This window comes from Bombus flavifrons, chromosome 6, assembly GCF_040668555.2.
Source record: "Bombus flavifrons isolate JBK064 chromosome 6, iyBomFlav1_principal, whole genome shotgun sequence".
NCBI lineage: Eukaryota > Metazoa > Arthropoda > Insecta > Hymenoptera > Apidae > Bombus > Bombus flavifrons.
The window spans coordinates 983,472-1,003,766 of record NC_138447.1 but is presented as its reverse complement, the minus strand read 5'-3'; the positions used below and the strand labels follow the sequence as shown (position 1 = coordinate 1,003,766).

The following is a 20,295-nucleotide window of genomic DNA, read 5'->3' as shown; positions in this document are numbered from 1 at the left end:
TTTTAGTCTCTCAATAAATTACCGACGGACGTTAATACTGCAATTTTGAGTAGCACTGAATGAAAAACACGTAATAGTAAAATGTGATTCGCATGAAAACGGAGTACTACATGCCTCATCGGCGATACAGTCTACTCGTAATTTATACTTCACGCGTAATTCATCAACTATATATTAACATTCGTTAGATTATCAAAAAACTCTCGAGATTACAGCAAACGAATGGCGTATAATTATAAAGAATTTAATCAACTAAGCAGTCCAGGATTTATGAGCGTGGCCCAAGTAATCTGTCTTAGTCAAGGAACCATGGAGCTTCATAAATTGATTCGTCTACGTGAAATTATTCGGAGAATTATATAGTTATTGTCAAAGCAATCCTCTCTTTTCCTTACTATTTGATCACCAACTGGTTTCTTTGATGGAAACACCGTACACGGTACATACACCGAATATTCGTGTAGCTAAGCAAAAGTGTAAAGATAACTGGTTCATCGAAATGTGCTTACAGTGTGCTTATAAACTACGGAATGAACTCGGTGATATTAAAGTAGAATTTCGTACGCCTCGTTATTTTTCACTTATTGGTCGCAGCCTATGATAGCCACTATTCAATATATTCACAATAGTCGTTCGTGGAAAATTATGGCAATTGAATATAGGAGACAAATTGGCGAATCATCCTAGGAAAAACAGATCTACGAAATAAAACCAATTTAAAAAGTATTATAATATACATTACTCACCGCGAGAACAAACAAACACATAAGAAAAGAATGAGTTATTAAATATACGATATTTGATGCTAAAAAATGGAATTATATTATATCACTACTTCCGCAATAGAAATTCATTGCATCAATATATTCGGTTCATTCATAGGATAGGAGACAATTTGATTTTTTATATAATAATCGGGTCATTTAAATGTTACACTTCGACGGATATTATCAGAATGATTTCACGCGGAAAAATTACAAGCGCTGAAAATGATTCGCGATTAACTGTATTCGTTGAACCGCATTGGTGTGGCTCATCGAGAAATGAAAGCTTTCGAGTGAAAGTACCGTGTTTTTTCTGCCGTAAATCTTTTATAACACAATGCAATTCGACGTTGTGATCTTGAACAAACGAACGTACGAACGACCAGTGTGTCACAACGTGTTTCAGTCTCCATAGGACGAGATGTAAAACAAGTAACTTGTCTTCGCTTTGTTCATGGTTACTTATGCGCGTTTAACAGAGGCCAACAGCGAAATAGATAAAGAGAGAATATCATTTAAGTGGCGCATGGAGTGAAAGTCCGAATATAACGAGTGCACGGGGTCTGCCAATAGCTGTTTCACGTGCTGCATAATTAATGTCGTTTCACAAATAGGAACGTACGCGATATTCTCGGATATTAGCTTTTGTTTCTTCGATTTTCTTTTCTATTTCAAATGTACGCGATGGCCGTGCATGGGAAAAGTTGTGAGTAGTAGATACACCGAAATTTTGAAGGAACGTGATCGTCGTCAACCTTAATTTACCAGACTATGTTAAAATATAATGTTAATTTTGCGAATAATTCTCGTTGTTCAATTTTACAGTAAACGGGTAGAGAGTCATTTAGTGGACCGTGAATTTATCATACAGAATCGATTTAACACGCGTCAACCACTTTGAAAAAACGATACTGTCTTTTAAACCGCTAGGAAACTCACTGTCTCGCGATGAAAGCTACAAAATACAGTAAAGGTAGACGAGGGTTAAAAATGATCGATTTATATATAAAGTCTCCGCACCTTTGAATAAACCCCCTGTAATTCGTAACTTTACGAAAACAATCTTCTCGGTACATGCGTCGATGTAGGTACATATCTCTGTCGTTGATCAGAATTCGAAACACGCTGTTGCGGTGGATGAACGTCCTTAAAAAGAGAAATATCCAGGAAAATTTAAAAGATAACCTGGAATGGAACGCGATTGCACAAACGCACGAATTGCAACGTGGGATAGGCATAACTCAGGGCTATACTCGCCCCTATTTTTCTACAGCTTGCAGTAAAATTGCGGCTGTCCAAGAGCTGGCGGGCATGGCTCGCGTTCCACGGTTTCGCGTATTGCCATTTAAGTTATCACGTTCGCAGGGACGCGGACCAGTTCCATATCTTGAACTTTAATCGGCCAGCGTCACGGTAGAACGAACCCATACGCGCGTATCACACGTGTCACGGCACCTCCCCGTTCTCTTCCGAACGTACCCCTTTCGCTCTTATGCTCTGATAATAATTCACCCGACAGATATCAAAACAGCCTCGAGCCGACAGCCGGGAAGGCCGTCTATGTCCGACCATATCGTGGGATTATTATTATTATGCATGGATTTCATGAACCGGTCGTCCGTATTTGCTGACATCCTGGCGGTTACGTAACCAGCTAAGAAGGTCCGAAAGCAGCACACGTTTTACGCGTGCCAACCCCAAAATCGGATATACAGAGTGATCGTCCTAATGATCACCGAAGCGTTTCGATTACTTCCGCTAATTTGTCAGAAAAAATATTTGGAGAACAGATCGTTAGTTTTTAATGGGGTAAGACGTTTTCGGCAGTTATAGCTTCACAACCAAGCCGGTAAATGCAAAAATGGCTAAAGTTAACGACTAATACGATATGTCTTCACGTTTTTATTGTATCTATCAATCGATCTTTATATTAAGAATGATATAAGTGTGTGATCACTATTTTAAGAAAAGCATGACTCATAAGTGGAATTTTATAAATTCCTAATTTCATAATTAATAATTTACTTAATAATTACTGGTAATGCACTAAGTTATATGCTGTTAAGGTGTAATTTTAAGAGTAATTGCTTTGATCTATTTCGATTGTGTAATACAATCGTTTTATTAACATTAAATCGAATGATAATCAGTGATGTGTTAAGAGGTTTTCTATACCGTTAATTATATGTAAGTCTAAGATTTATTTTGCTAAAATTTACGCTTCTTCTTTGAAAATAGCAAAATAGGCTATGGATTACATGAAAGTGAAAGAGGAACATTATTGAGCTGACCGTCGATAAACTGCCCAGTTGGCTACAGATTACTCTCTTGCTTCTTCTCCTTTTTTCGTCGAAATTGCCACTGCTATTTACACAAATACGAGCCGTTAAATTACGCATCATACTATAAACAACGTAGTTTACTTGCAACTTTTTATATAAATTTTCCTTACGGTTAAATCGAAAAATTTTATAAACAGCAATTTATACTAACATTAAAAAAAATTTAACACAATCTACAACATATTAGCAACTGGCGTACAATTTAAAGAAAACGCATATATACGATAATAATTTATGTTACTTAAATTTAATCCAGAGTAAGGCCAAAATAATACTTAGAAAATATATTAGTACATAATTTTTGTGTATTTCACATCAGATATGATTCTTCGTTCTCTGGCCTTACTTAAAGAAATATGTACTTTCTATGCTATTCGTAAATATGGCTCTCGAGAGAAGTTGTCCTTGTCCTTGAGCAGGTGGTAACACATGACGGCTTTGAGTTCAAGAAACGATGGCACACGTGTTTTTAGATAATCCCATGCGAAGTGTTAATTATGTTTTGTATTACTATGTTCGATGTGAATAGCCAACGTACGTACAAAAATTAAATTGTCTCATGCATTCACAATCGCAGCACAGCAAAGCACAGCAAAATCATTCAGAACATAGGCAGTTATCTTTATCATATGACATTTTGTACTACTTTATGTAATGTCATCTTTTCATATACCGTCAAACGCTAATTTACATTCCTGTCGTTCGCACTATTCTATTCAAGCAATCCATTTAACTGTGCATCTTACGCGGTCGCCCGCGGCTAGGTTTTAACCCGGTAACCAGCGAGTTTTCACGATCTCCTTCATGATCCTCGTATGCGACCTCAATCGCTATCAACCATTGCCTGCATGATCATTTCTACGACCGACATTCGACGCATTTAAATTCTACACCGTTGTCACAGGCTGGAAAATCTTGTTTCGTATTCACCGTGATCGAGTCTAGCCACAGATCGGAATACGCGTCGCGTCGTGTCGTAGCACCTGAACAAAGAACATGCCGGTGCACAACGTTCAATACGTCGACAACTTCTCTGCATTTCATCCTCGATGGGACAATTTAGCGCGTGAGTCCGTGCTTTAATTGAAGCGACGAAGAGAATGTAACTTCTGTTCTTCATAGTCGGGAAACGTTTCTAGAACGAACGTTCAACATGCTTGTAAGTTGCGACAGCTGAGTACGTAAGTACTTGTACTTAAAATGGATTCCTCTTTATCTCACCGTTTATCGATTCGCGTTATTTATGTATATCATATTATCTTAACAAAATGTTACTTTTCGTATATTATAATTTCGAGCCTGCTTTCTGTGTTAAAACAAGCAATATTTGCATAAGTTGGGGGAAATTAAAGGTTATTTTGATGTGTTTAATGAACGCGAAACGAAAGTTTCTCGACTCAATAGAATTCACAGTAAGTTCGCATATGACGGTTTTCCATTGTAATAGATTTCCTCGGATTGTATACATACGTTCCCAAGATTGAGTCATCGTAACTGCGTTATGTAAGGATGAGATTACCGCGTTCGAGAATGAAAAATATATTAGAGACATCGACCGTATGTACAGCCTCAGAACCAGAGGACTGAAATTTCATATGAAACAACGCCAATCTCCTTGCTAATGAGGATAGTTAACGTGCAGAAACGACAAACAGCTTCTAATTTCATCTGTTGAATAGTAATCATTTAATTGTCACCTTGAAAATGCCAAATTTTTCCTATTTTTCAGCAAACCGACTTATTCAATTTCGACTTATCTAATAAAATAGTATTTGATTCGCATAAATTCATAGCATCTTTTAGGATTTTTCAAGTAGAAGTTTTTAAAACATAAAAAATCGTTTTTACGGAGCTCAAACTATCTGAAAGTAAAAAATAAAAGTATCGAATATGTGAAATACAATTTGGTACTCTGACTTCTGAGTCAGAGCCAGAACCAAGCGGGAGATTTATTTTTGTGAAAGTTTGGCATTAACGATCTACGTGATCGAGTTGACGGCCCTTTTCATGGTATTGGACCATGGCTGGGGATAGTGACTCAGGTAAGAGGATTCCTTTGGTCATTCATAAAAATTCCTGTCTGCGATCCGGGGGCGAGTGTTCTGATTCTCAGAGTTGGATGAATGAAACTAGACACCGTTCAATATCGACACCTCTGACGTTCAAGGATTCTCTTTCGTGCTGTCGCTATCTCATTTCTAGTTTCCCGATAGTTCATTTGATATATCAGATGACCACGAGAAAAATCGGCGCTTCTTTGCTACTTCATCCGTTACGCATCGTATTTGTGCCGTAAGTGACGTAACTGCCTCATACACGTGGGAAAACAAAAACAGAGCAATTGCGGAGCTAGTGAACCGTTTGGATGACGTTTTCTATATCTATGGAAATTTTATATAAAGCATTAAACGTTCTAGAGAACGATTTCGATTTTATAAAAAGGCTTATTTCTTTCTCGTTTATTAATTTTAAGCCTGTGATTCGAACTTACGAAAAATTATTTCTCTTTTGATTACACAATCTTCCCTGTTTTAATTTAAACGATACCTTAACACAATTGTTGGACTGGTTTGAAGGGAAGATTTAGAAATTCAAATGTAAAATGCACGAGCAACGTAAAGTTTCACCATATTGGGGAGCGGCGAAGCCAAGAATCGACTGCATAGAACTTTCCAACTAGCCGAAGTGCGTGGAAAAGACCAAGGACGGGAAGATCGTTCGGCAGGAAGAGAAGCGATTAGAAGAAGGAGCGGTTAAACCGGAAAGTCGAGCGTGGCCGAAGATACCTCAGAGCAAAACGATCTTCGAACAAGCTAGTTCTCCGAGCAACCACGATTACCTTCGTAATTGCTCGCGTCGTACGTATCGGACTTCCGGTCGTGAGCTCTTAAGAAGGATACGTGGTCCAGGGCTGGCGCGTGTCCTTGCGCGTACCACGAAACGCAAACAACGGGGCACTAGAATTCTTTGTATCAATGTTAGAAAAAGGGTATAGAGTTAGATACCTGTCTATTACGAATCTGTTTCTGTTACAGTACTAGGTTGTTGGATCGTCTGATTTTTATATTCCACTGATGCGTTAACATTCGTTGAGATTCTTAAGTAGTTTCGGTCAACACGAGTCAGACTTTTACAGAATCGTATTTAAGCGACATTACAGGGCGATATTACATACTATAGTTTTTAATTTAGAAGCTTATCTTAGATTACGAAGATAAACTTTAAATAGATAGTTTGTAAAATGATTTGGTCATTGGCGGTTATAAATGATTAATATGTAATATTATCCTACAAGGCTGTTAATATTAACTACGTTTCCTCTATAGATAGTAAAAATGTGGCTTCTAACTACGTATACAACACAACTTTCAGATACCTATACATATCTCTTATAACCAGTTTTCTGAGAAGATGCGATCGTTACATGTTGGATGTCCGGTTGTTCTTTATGAACTCTTAGGAAACTCAGGATATGTCCTTGCGAGCCTTCGACACGTAATATTGAATCCTTTTTCTATAATCCAGCTACCGCGGCTGTAGCCGTATAACGAGTAGAAAAAACAATAATTACATTGTGTAGTGGATGTAGAAGCTAATGAGTTGTTACAGTCGCTGTCAATTTTATAGTCTGATCTTATTCTTCACTTCTTCAAATATGATAGCGAGGACTTGTTTCCCAGTTAAGATTAGTTGGTTGTTAATTTCACTAGAAATATATTATTTATGGTTACGTTGATAGTATTCCCACTAAAAAACTTCACTTGAAGTTATGTCTGCAATTTACCACTTTCGACCAACTTTCACTCGATATATCTAATAACATTTCATTTACTTTCAATTTTATTGTGCATATTATTTGTTTATTATAACTCAGTAAAAATATTCAGTGTTCTCTTTCAAAGAACCGAAGTATTTGATATATTTTGACAAAAACATGCATAAATTCTACGCCGGAAATATATTTTTCTTTTTTTTTTTTGGAAGATCGATTTCACAGTTACACCGTTATTATATATTTCCTGTTGCTTTGTAGAATTGACTACAGTTTCCTAGGAAACGTAATAAATCGTTATAATTACGGAACCAATCGATTACACGATACAAAAGTCTACAAAACAGAGAAACGCGTAATAGACGAGCGACGAAACTCTATCGTTCACCGGTGGTTTCTTGTAGTTAATTCATTTTGAAAGCCTATCAATATTCTTGCAGCACTTGCACAACGTGTACACACGAAGAGAAACGGGTATTGGTTGTCGAAGCGTAGAAAGCATTAAAACGAAAAGTCACGTACTACGTAAACACGTTCGATGATCGAGAAGTACGTTTTTGATTCGTCAATGTGATCGTAGTCCCACCACGATCTTTAAGTTTCTTGACACCCAAACGCTGGTCGACCAAATGGAATCAATTCTGCACACAATTACAACGATATGAAAGGATCGAACAGCAAGCGGATCCGTTTGTTGCCTCATTTCCCTGATCGATGCGTTCGAAAGTGCCTCTTCGATGAAAAGTGAAACGCCAGAAAATTCTTTTTGATCGGAATGAATTAGCTGTTAAAGGAAGAACGATCACGGAGATAGCAGCTGTTCTAGGAGCGAGATTGAAATCTCCTGACAGGAAGTCTTAATGCATGAAAGTGGCCATTAACCGAGTCGATTAGTCTTTTTCTTGTGCTGTTAAGAAATCCCAGAGAAAACATTTGTAATTCTATGTATGTATATTTATTTTCGATCTTTTCGTCAGAAACAGGTAGAATTTTCCAGAAATGGACTTTTTCTATCTTTTTTCAGTATCTACGTATCTCTCAATAAATGAACAATTTACGAGACGTGTCAAAACGAGAACAAGATTTCACACAATGCTAAGATAACATTTCGTTGAAACTCGCTTATCTAATACCAAGAGATATTTGTTAATGTCTCCAATAAGGCAGTTATGTACGTGTCACCGAGGGAATTCACTTATTTAAACAATTATGTGTTATTTCGTGTACGACGTCATTGTTCGGTCCTGTTTCAATGCAATAGTGTTTGATAAAGATATATTGCATTCGCGGCAACTTCACGGCTCCGAATTGTCTTTCTTGTATGTTCAAGATGGAGAAAGAAGGATTGCCCGACGATCGGCCTTGAGTTCCCGTCCTTTACGCACACGCATACCTTTCGTATTGTATCCAATGCATGTATACTACACGCGTGTAACCAGATGCATAAATGTCAACTACAGGCCCCATTTAAATATCACATCCTCACTTGTCTGCCGTTGAACACAACGTTTCACAGGAAAGAATTAATAGTGATTCGTAAGTTGATCGATCGATCACTTCGGAAATTATTAGTACTTTATGAAGTAATTAATAAACGAACCACCTCTTTGGTTAATCATCGGAACGGCAGAATCTTGAAAAATGATTTTCTTTTACACTTCGTGGATTAACGTAAAAAATTTGAAAGTAATATATTCCTATAAGAACATAGATGAATTTATACAGAAAGGAGAATAGGCAGGAGGAAGCAAATGGAGTGATTCTTTGCCAAAATAGTCCAGATACTTACACGTCCGACGTTGAACGTGCTAATTAGCATAATAACTGAATGTATATAGACTGAACCGTAAATGGTTAGTTTAACAGCACTACTATAGGTCTCTGTTATGAATAGTCATGTTCCATTATTCGCCTATATATCCATATGGAAGAAAGCACGATAAAAAGTATATAGTTCGTTAAGATTAAATTTTTCAATTTCAATAATAATTACATCGACAAGAATAATAATATGAAACTTTAATATGAAATAGGTACTTAATAAGTACTTTATCGCGAATGGTATTCACTAAAAATATTTCAGTTTCACAACACTTGAAATTGAAATAAACTTCGAGTGTGTTACAAAATGTGTTAATATGTTTTCTCCGTGGTCAATTCCGGTTGCATATTTTGGAAAAAATCCTGAAGAAAAAGCGGTAAAAAATTCGCTGAAATGATCGACGAGAAGCAGGATGTAACGTGAAACTTCACGTTCCCATAAGTCGCAGCATCTCATAGGCGAACGTGAAATTTCCATTAAGCGGTTTCACGCGCCAGAAAATCGGAATGTTCGCTTTCTGTTGCGCACCCTGTATAAAGTACGTACACAGATGAGCGCGGAAACGCGCGCACACGCGTACACGGTTGAACACGCACGTAGGCCATGCCGAGGGCATAGTTACACGGCTATTCCAGCGTGGAATGTCTGGCATGTCGCTCTCGTCAAATGGCCAGAAAATAAAAGGACTAGCTCGGCTGTGGCCTTGATAGGTTTCCACCGGGTACCGGGCACCGGATTCCCTACGGTCAGCTACCACGATCTTAAGGGGTCAGCTTCCTCGAAGATGACAAGATATGAAATACGCTGGTTGCCGTGTTTCGTAGTCGCTCGAATATTTCTTCATTGCTTGAACTAGAAGCGAAACAAGGCCTTCCAAGTGCCGAATCGGGCGATTATGACCATCATAGAGATAGATATATCCTCTGATGGGAGTTTCGTTTGATCGATGAAAATCATTTTTTGTGCGAGCCGCACGGAAATTAGACTTGATCATGATGGAGATGAAGAATTAAACTTCTGAAGTAACGATTATCTACAACTAAGAGGAGGAGTCGTCGATGTATTATTACGATGATGCACTCTCGATGATTTCTGCGAGCAATCGATGTTACTTTAAATGAAATTTGACATGTTTACCTAAATGTCGTTTTTTTGTCGTTGGCATCTTGATTTTTGAATTTCACACCGTATGAATTTTTTTACGCATACGAATTTTCTCCATGCCGTCAATAATTAAGCAAAGAAACTCTCTGTACAATGTATGCGCATACACCTTTCTAATTTTCACTATACCCACAGAGAAAACAGTTTGCTAGGCAATGTACGTATATTTCGTCTACATCGTCTACATCTCGTTTGTTCTCTCGATCAAATTTTCTTTGAGGCTGCATTCGCACCCGCTAATTGCACGAAAGGGGACTCTATCGTTGGAGGAGTGTCTGGTTCACCTTGCGACGTGATACCAGTGACTACAACCCTGGCCTTGATAGTGCTTCCGACGGAACGTAGAATTCCGATCGAGTGGCTTGGGGAGAAGCGTCGAAGGGTCAACTCTCTCGTGACACGAGAATCGTGTGGCCGCGCTCTGGAAAGTCTGGCGGAGAAAAACCACGGTTCGATCCACACACGGTCGGTTCGACGATGGCGACACGACGGTTCGTTCTTCTATATACACCTTTTGCATCTGCGTTCACCTTATCCGGTATCGGCGCGGCGCCTTAAGGTCTCTCGCGATCAGAAACGAATCCGGAGAATCGATACGAGATCTCTCGCGAGGAGTAGAGTCAGTGTACTCCTCGGACAACACTGCCTAGAACTGGTACGTGACGGAGGGTAGAATCGATAGAAATCGTTTGATACACAACGATCGTGCTCGTGCCAGCTTCCTTGTTTGGATTACGAAAAAAGCACAACAGTTGAATGGTGCATCGCTAGCTAACTCTAACTTCTGAAGTATCGGTTAATCGCGCATTGTTTGTGCACTAACTGGGCTACCTCGCGCGAAAGGATTCTGCCAACGACCAATTTCTTTTTATTTTTCTCTCTTAACGTTTGCATCGATGCACTGATAGTTAATCCGTTACGTACTCGATATTTTTTTGTTATTTGAGAATGTCATTTATATGAAAGAAACTATGCCGCTAAGAAACTATGTTTGAAACGCGATGCAATATATGTATGTATTATTTGCTAGGTAATGTGTCAGTGATTTTATCGATTATTAGTATAGTATGCTTTGTGCTCGAGAAAGGACAATTTCTTTGACAAAGTATACTTTGTATGGATTTACGTTTATGGAAAATATGTGTATCTTAATCGTTGTACGTTAAGTATATTTTATGGAGGAAATATTTATTTAGGGAAATATAAATATAATATTTGCTTCCAATTTTAGTGATTAGCACAATGAAAATGCAATGCAAACGCTAGACAATGATTCCATATTTGTATCCTATACATATTTGTTAGCTAAGACATGGTTGGACTTCTAGAGAGCTCGTGGCAAGTACGCTCTATGGTATGCCAAGATCGATTATATCCATCTAACTTTGAATTCTACGAATTAACTGTGTTCAGGTGAACTCACGAGCGAAAACACTCAGGCTAGATCAAAGAACCCCAAGGAATGCTGTTAGGTTTATGGGCAGGTTCATTCGTTACATGTAATTACTGATATCATTGAACCGAGCCACAGTCAAATGGTATCGGACTTGTTCGCGAGCGTGCCATATAAATTAGGTATTCAGTTGTTCCGTGTACACATAATTGTGTGTGTTACATAACAACTGGCCTAAAGCGCGATCTAATCGTTGCGTTTCAGTAGGTTTTATTATATTTTAATTCGAGGAAGTCTTATCTATATTTTTGTCAATACGAGACGAAAGATTCCAAGTATGCATTTGCGTAATTATTAATGTGTTAGTCATTGAAGCGAATTGTGTGGTATACTTCTAAAACGATAGAAAATGTAATATATAACATTTTCATTTGTAAACGATATCTGAATTAAATTTGTGCAATTGCATATTTTGATTCAAATTTTAAAACGAAGAAGAAACATTATATAGCATAGAAAGCGTAATTGTAGGTATCGTAGGTGCAGCGTTACAATGTTTGCTTTATTAAATACGTATCAGGTTTCACTTGTGCATATATAGATACGCATGTGAAAGTGATTAATCTCTTGGAGCACATGGCATCGTAAAGAGATATTGCATTCCACATTTAATCATTTGTAAGTCATAACTTATGCAATGGGTCATTAGCTAAAAAAATATCTTACGTATCAATTTTTTAAATCTTACAATATTAATTTCAACTAAAAGAAGATATCTGCATAAATGATTCAAGCTGTTATAAGCATTTAACTTGTAAATCTTCTAGTAAAATAATATTTAAACGAAAATAACTTGGATAACTGCGTAGAGATGCATCTGCAAGTATCATCGTTGAAATCACCGTGGATACGATTGCTATTATGATGTCGAAGAATGATTACGACTCACACCCACTACACATACGGACTACTGTAAATTTCATTTTCTTCCTTCAGCTTACTTTTAATCGTTCCTGCTAATTTTTGGACTTGAAGAGGCAGCAAAAGCGAACGTGCAATGCGTGCAGCTTCAGTTCGTAAGATCGTTCCTCTTAAAAGAACATCTTTAAAATGCGTGGTTTAAGAGGAGATAAAATCGTAAGTATGAGTTTTCGCGGAGTTGTATCTTCGTGCTTCAAGTTGTTTCGTGGAAAACATTTTGACTTGTTATGTAACGAAAGAAGACTTTAACCCTTGACACATCGGGATAGATCCTTTATTTTAATCAAATCTGTTATATGAGTTTTAATTACAAGTATGTACATGGATTCGTATTTAAGTGTTTTCGTTTATAGTAGTTTCATTTATTATTTCTTCAGGTTTAGGCGATCTTTCAAAGATCGGATGAAGTCTTTTCACTTATTCTACTCCAAAGATTCGACTCAAGTTTTTCGAAGATCTGACTTCTTAGTACGTGTGAAAAATATTTTACTTGTCGGGCAACTGTGATATCATTATCATTATCCTTACTTACCAATTTTAGAAAACGATTCGGATACTTTTATTCAACGACTAATAAAGATATCAAAGCTTGGATATAATCCTCGTATTCGCTTCTTTATGCTTCCTGATCAAAAAGTATTGCATAGAAAATATTTTGGTGATGTACTGGTGACTAAAACTGATCATTTACTTCACGAATGTCGGCCGTGTTTTAAAGTACCATTAAGAAATCCTCGTAAAATTTTCGATGCCGTTGGTTGTACAAAATTATCGAGGTAACGTTATTCCGAAACAGCGAACCAATGGTTTTTTTTAGTGCAAACCAATTTTCTTAAATACCCTGTGTAAAATTATTCATTTGTTAACGAGCTATCTTTCATTGGGCGTGTTATAACATAACGTTGTAACATGATTCGATACGATACAGTATTGTTGTTATATTTAATAACGGTAGACGAGTATGAATAGCCGTAAACGATATTAATAATGCGCGCTGTGCATTTTAATTTCCTTGTCTCGTAATGAGCTCCTAATTTCACATTGTACGTGGAAACGGAAACTGTTTGACTTGCAACAAGTATTTATAAAGAAGATCTATGTAACAATGCGTAAAAGCGGTAGAGCATTATGAATTATGTAAAAGTGGCCTCGATGTTAACATTACAGACTTTTAACTTAAATGTTTTACTCTATTTGTTTTTACGAGAACAAAGAAGTAAGTCAATAAGATTGATTTAAATATTTAGACGAAAATAATTTTTTGACGATACATCATCGGAAACACCATCAAGCTCAGAAGAATTTGTCGGATTTCGAGTCGTAATATTATCCATACAAGACAGTGCGCATCGTCGAGCGCAGCAAATTGCATCGGTTGCATTTTCCAAGCGAAAAACATCCTGTACTGATGCACACACACACAGTCGAGTCCGGTAATCGACGTGACGGTCCCCTGACAAGCCGATCGTGAAAGGTGCTACGTACGCGCGACGTTAATTGCTGACAGTATGTATTTCCGAGTTTTAATAAAGTGACGGTCGTTAAGATCGCACGGCCATCGCGACCAGTTAACTTCTTGCCCCCGTCAACCGGTCTCGTTACGTCGCAATGCTTCTTGAATTCTGGAATACCACGACTGGAAACGAGATCAGCTAATCCACTTCAGAAACTGACACCGTTCAGCTACCTACTTTTTCTCCGCTTGTTCCGGAATCTCCGCGGCTGAATAGTTCCGTGGTGAAATATGTCAATAGCCTGTGCTACACCGTGAGTTCAACTTTATTCTTTACCATGAATTTGCGATACTTTGCTATTCATAGATATAAGTTTTCTTAGCAAATGGAAGTCATTCTTTTTCTAGTATTTCATCGAATATTTAAACCTTTTCAATCCTCTTGATAACCGTTAAACGCCAAAGATGTGTATAATCCAACGTAAGTTTCATTTTACAATTCTTAGACATTGATAAAAAATGTTTTCCATTGCTTGATTAGAGACCAATTCATAAAGTGATTAGCTGGTGCTTTGATTTCTGCTTAGAATATTAAACACCTGTCAGATGGTAAAACAAGAATTCAGTACGCTTCTGCGAAATTTGTACTTTGGACTTCTGTTGATTTATATAATACATAAAATATACATAGAATACAACAATATAATACATAGAATACATATAGGAATGATGTTTTCATTTCATTAATTATTTAATGTTATATAGTTATATAGCTTTTATTTTTTTGGGTATTGACGGAACATCTGATATATGAATTTATATATTTTTGTATAGATAAAAATCGTATGTGATTTTAATAAGTATTAACGTTATTCGTCGTTAATAATGTGTCTTTTTAATTTTTCACCACGATGCACTCTTGAAAACTAACATAATGAATATAAATGTGATTTTGGACTAAAGGCAATGTTTGTTCAGAATCGAATGCGGAATCATATCACTGTCAGAACGTTGGAAACGTTTTCTTTATAAATATTTATCCCGACGTCTTGTGTGCTCGATTCTGTGCATTTCTGAAATCCGTAAATGTTACTTCAGCTTTAATTAATTCGGGAATTTCTTCGAGAAACTGTCCACAATGATTTAAAGGTCTTATTAGCAGTTCCAGCGTGCAACGGTTCGAAACGCGGAATAATCTTCGTTTATGGTTGACGAGTCAAAGTATTTTTATGCGTTAATATATCACGTCTTTCCAGTCGAATGCTTTTATAACGTTTAACGTCACTGTTTGTTGTCCCGTTTGCACATTTGAGACGTTTCCAGGTATATTTAGAACCGTTTTAAATTTCAGTTGGATTTTAATTACGTCAAATAAATTACCGAGGTTTTATGAGCTGTTTTGAAGTTACAGTTAATTTGACATAGATCCGGAAGCGAGTATCGAACGATTTTACGCAATTTGCTCTTGTGTTTTATTCTTTTGCCTTACGTTTGATAAATAGAGAAGAATTTCTATGTAGTACTGTCAACTGGTACATAAACAAATCTAATACTGTCAATAACAAATCTTCGTGCAATGGAATATTTGTTAACAATGATTAATCTTTAGTAAATTTAACAAAAGAATTAATATGTTTAATTTACCATGTTATGTGCTTGTTATTATATTATTTCTATATACCTAGATTCAATTAGATCATAATTTTAAGTCTTTTCAATCTTGATTTAAATAGGATACCTATGTCATTAGATAATTCGATATTTAAACAAGAACACAAAAAAGACAGTAGGATAGGGTAATACTCTCTTCTTATGTAAAGAACTATCTCATACCGAATTCTTTTTAGAAACAAACATCGCGCCTTAAACGACGATAGAAAGGTTCTGCTACATCTTAAAATAAGCTAGATTATGCTACATCGCCGCTACTAATAAATCTTTATAAAACGGACATAACGTAGAAGCCGTATATGTAATCCTCTCACCTGTTCTTGCTAAAATATCTTCGATTTGTACTTCCACTTGCCTTCAGCAAACGTGTTTTAGATGCGCCTGCCTTTCCATTATCTCTAATAAGTACGACACTTCTCTGTTCTAGTTAATTGTGAGTTGATGTATCTTGCTTTAATTTATATTATTTGTTCTATTAACAGTACTTTAAATACGTAAAAGAGGCACGCAAGGAAACAGCTGGGCAAGGAATTTGCATACATTTAATTAATTTTGAAATTAAAGAGTTTATGATGAAATGAAATAAAAAGTTGTTCGGCTTCCCGAGGAGTTTTGCATGGTTACGGAACGGTGGTCTTGACCGTCTAACACAAACTTGTTGTTCGTCTGTAGCAGAAGTGGTGCGCAAGAAGTTGCTTGGAACGTTTCTTCCGTACTTGCTTTGTACACGAGTTGAGATTCAAGAATCCTTCGGTAAGGCAACAATACCTAGGAAGCGGAGCGAGTTACGACGCGGTAGCCATACGATGGAGAATGCTTTATGAGCACTCGAAGAATGCATGCACACAAGTCACGTTTCGTCTTACATTTCGGCCGTACATGCATCTATCATACGAGTACTCCCGGTAAATTTCTCCCGAACTTTTAGTGGATTATTTTCACGGCTTCGTCGAAACAGAGTCATTTGTCTTTAATTTTAATTAGCATGATTTTTAGTTTTATTTTCGTAACGTCTAGTCGCAATCAATTCGTATGCAATGGCATTCCATTTTTCTACGACATATTAGGATCCCATTATTTCAATTTAAATTCTATTTCTGTGATTGGGATCTACCGTGTTCGTGCAATTTTTTCTTTTTTTTTTTTTCTTTTTAGCAAATTCTTTTGAGTCGAAGAGATAAATGGTATCCGGTAAAGACTGTGCAAGTAGAATGATGAATATCTTACAGAGACATGGACTCGTGGTATACAGTATTCACAACGCTTCCGCTCCTGGCAAGATCGGGATAAATTGGAATGAAAATAAAGCATCGAACGATAAACGATAATAAATGCGATATTTTATTACTTCTATATGATTTATCTACCAACGTTTTCAATACCTACGATAGGATATACTGTTTCAGAATGCACGCAAACCGCCAAGATTGTTCCTTTTCACTTTTTACAGTTAAAAATATTATATCGAATAATATGTTCACATTTTAGCAAAGTAATGCTTAGTATGCACACAATTGTTTCATATGTCATGGTAGTAGATCATTTCATTGCAACACTGCTCGATGAAATGAACGCTTTGATTAAAAAAGCAACAAACATGTAACCTCTTAACCTACAACTACGGGCATAGCCCGTAGTAGATGATCGGACCAAACGTAAATATTACGGCATAGCCCATAGTACGATGATCGGGCCAAATATAATATATAATATAATATGCAGGATGGTTGGTAACTGGTGATTCTACGCGAAAAAGGAAGTCGAAAATATAGAATAAAAATTTTTCGTTCGAGGCTTTGTTTTCGAGAAAATCGACTTTGAATTTTCACTCGGTACGCGTGCACTTTATCACGTCTCGTTATAACGGATCTCACTGTAGATCGTTGTCTCGATGAAAAAATTAAGAAAAAAATTTTTTTTTTAATTTTTATTCTATATTTTCGACTTCTTTTTTCGCGTAGAATCACCCCCTTTCCGCTTGTACCACCAGTTACCAACCACCTTGTATAATAGCTTGTTTACGTTTTCGGCCCAAAATTCTCGAACGTAAATCGTAGGTTAAGGGATTAATCAATTTCATCATTAAAGATCAGCATTTTAACAGCGTAAAGAATGATTTGAAACATGTACCAAATAATTTAGTGAAATATAGTACATGTCAAGAGAATCGAAATAACGTAGGCAACATGTAGATTCACAAACTAATTCTAAAGCAGCAATTTATTGTATTTGTCGAAATTAATTGTGCATTATCTATGGTACGTTGTAACACTATCTAACCAACTATATTTACTTGTCACCACGACATTGCTACGTGTTTAACGTTATCAATCGTGCGTGAATCATTCTTGTGAGCCTAACGCTTGTTACATCCTATGCCAATTTTCTACTCTAATGCGGAAACAGTAAATACTTAACAGTGAAACTAATCTGCCTGTATATTTTCCAAAATTAATTCGCAAATCTATGTCAACTTACTAAATATTCATTTTTTTGATCTGATTTGTGTATTATTCTCTATATAATAGTCTGTTAGAGAACTGTTAGAATAACATTGTACCATAACACAAGCGACTGTTCCATTACACCGAAACAATTCTTCAGAAATTCTAATGTTGTCATATCGTACTAGTATGTAAAGTAATCCCGGAAAGGAACGTAAGAAAACTGTGCATTACTTCGTAACGGTGCATAATTACGTATAATTAGCGACACAATTGACGATTGCCAAGTAATGCGAATGCACATGGAAATGCATTAAAACCGAGTGCATTTCTCGATATTATAAACAATAACAATATCTAAAAATTACATCCATTAATTTATACAGGCAAATCTCATGGTATTAGTTGGAAACGAGTCAGTAAAATATGGTATTCTTTCAGCCATTATTTCTCCTTTTCATTTTTCATGCATCGAGTCGTGGGCGTCTAGTTTTCCATGAGTTTACATTATACAATGCCGCGAGCTATTTGTAGCTGCTCGCAGTTATACGTGGGCAAGATGTACTCGAGAAACTTAGAATGTAACCATTTCGAGGCAAGATGCATCGACCACGTTCAACAAAGCCACAACATTGGCCATTTCTAATTTAAACAAATTAATCAGTTGTATTTTTTGTATTTTTTTTTTAATGTTTTAAAAATAATATAAATTTTACCATTTACCTACCATTGCCTGCTATAATTCTAGGAGTAACACGAGTTGAACACGAGTAAAGTAGCTCGATGAAAAGAATATTCGAATATTACATTTCTTTATCTGGATTGATTAAATACGAGTACTACCGTTTTTTGAGAGTAGTAGAAAAATGTTCACAAGGATGTACTTATTAATTCTATTTTATGTAACGAAGTAAAAATTTACGGCTTGTGGAAAATTTATATATCCCATAACATCTAGCTGAAACGTATATCGAGACGTCAACTGTTCGTTTACTATGATTTCTTATTGTAAAACGTTGTTTCCATTTGTAAGACCGTGCAGTAAAATCTATCCAAGTGAGATGTATCCCAGAAATGTGAAATTTGAAACTCGAATATCTTGCAGCGTAGCTTGTTTCTACGCTAACTAAACCCTCTGCTTGTCCTATCAGAATTACATTCTATTTTCTGCCAGAGAAATACTTGACTGAACTAATGGAAAGCTGTTTCAATCTTCCAACTAAGAGATGTATTCTGTGCGCGTATAACTCTTTACCATGTTATCTTTTAACGTTCAATGTAAGTATTTTTACATTGCAATTATTTTTCTTTGCTTGTAAACATATTCATACGGGAATGCATATATGCATGTTTCATTAATTTTCTAAATTTGCTAAGGAATAGTTTCTTGAATTGCTTAACAGTTAATATAATTTCCATTTCAACAAACACTAATAGACACAAAAACGAAGTAACAATTTTTCTGCAAACCCAAACTATTAGCCCACACGCTTTCTGTCTTAGTGCTTCGCCTAAAGACGTTCACACATCACTTTTCAAACATATCCTCCAGCCCCGAAGAGTAATCTCGATCAACGGACTATCCGTAATATAAATACATTGCCACATAGCTACGCATCTGCTTCTTCGTTATTCGCACAAATCGTAGCCGTAGAAGATTTTACACAAGTACAGTGATCGATTAAAAATATTTTCAACCGCGATATGAGATGTCGCGATACAAAGGGGACCCGAGGGAAACTCCGCTCGCGCGACTATTCACGCGACACGTTTCGTTACCTCAGGCCGCCACCACGGTCTCGTAAATAGTTCGAGGGTCGTAAGCGAGCCAGCGACTCGTAATTTCCGCAGCCAGAAAACCGTGGTCATATTAAAGTGAACGAACGAACGAATCGTCCATTGGATAGCAAAGCCACCCCGCTGAACACGAATACAGAATGCAGCACGCGGAGTTATTTGTAACGAGATCCGGATAAGCCTTCACCTACCCGTTGCGCTCGCACCACGAGAGAAGAGCACGATCCACGCTCTCCTTAAATGCGAATTTCGCATGTCGCGAGAGGCCCATAGGGCGGCGAATGACAAATTGCCACGACCAGTCTGTTGGAACAAGCTTTAATCGTCCATATCGCATACCGAAGTCAGCGTGATGTTGCCTCGTGTTACAGAATCGCGCCGCGAGTCCAGATTTGCATCGCGGTTCGCGAGGGTATCCGACCTCCACAATCAGCTCGCGGAACACCGTTTTTCCGGTTGCTTCCATAGCGAACAATATGTCGTGAACAATAATTCAACATAATCATACGGAGCTATTTTAATGATTTCACTGCTCTCTTTTGTGGTTATGATGGATCGTTTTTGAAGCGTCGCTTGTGGCATCGTGAACGTAATGTTATCTTGATAATTGTCCGTCTGAGAAAAAAACAATTTTATCATTAGAATCAATATTTGTTTCAGGATGCATACTGTGCAATAAATCGTAAGCTATT

At 36.9% G+C, this 20,295-nt stretch overlaps 1 protein-coding gene across 4 annotated transcripts in view; it reads left to right on the top strand.

Moving 5' to 3' along the window:
* Positions 1–20,295, top strand: part of LOC138180529 (uncharacterized) — a 42,893-nt gene that overhangs the window by 2,426 nt on the left and 20,172 nt on the right. The window contains exon 1 of one of the 4 annotated variants that reach the window (XM_069114466.1): positions 13,815–14,005. The exons of 2 other annotated variants lie outside the window; for them this stretch is intronic. The gene's annotated coding sequence lies outside the window, so the exon portion shown is untranslated. Of the gene's footprint in view, positions 1–13,814; positions 14,006–20,295 lie in introns of those variants that run through there. One more of the 4 variants, XM_069114465.1, reaches the window with a different exon arrangement.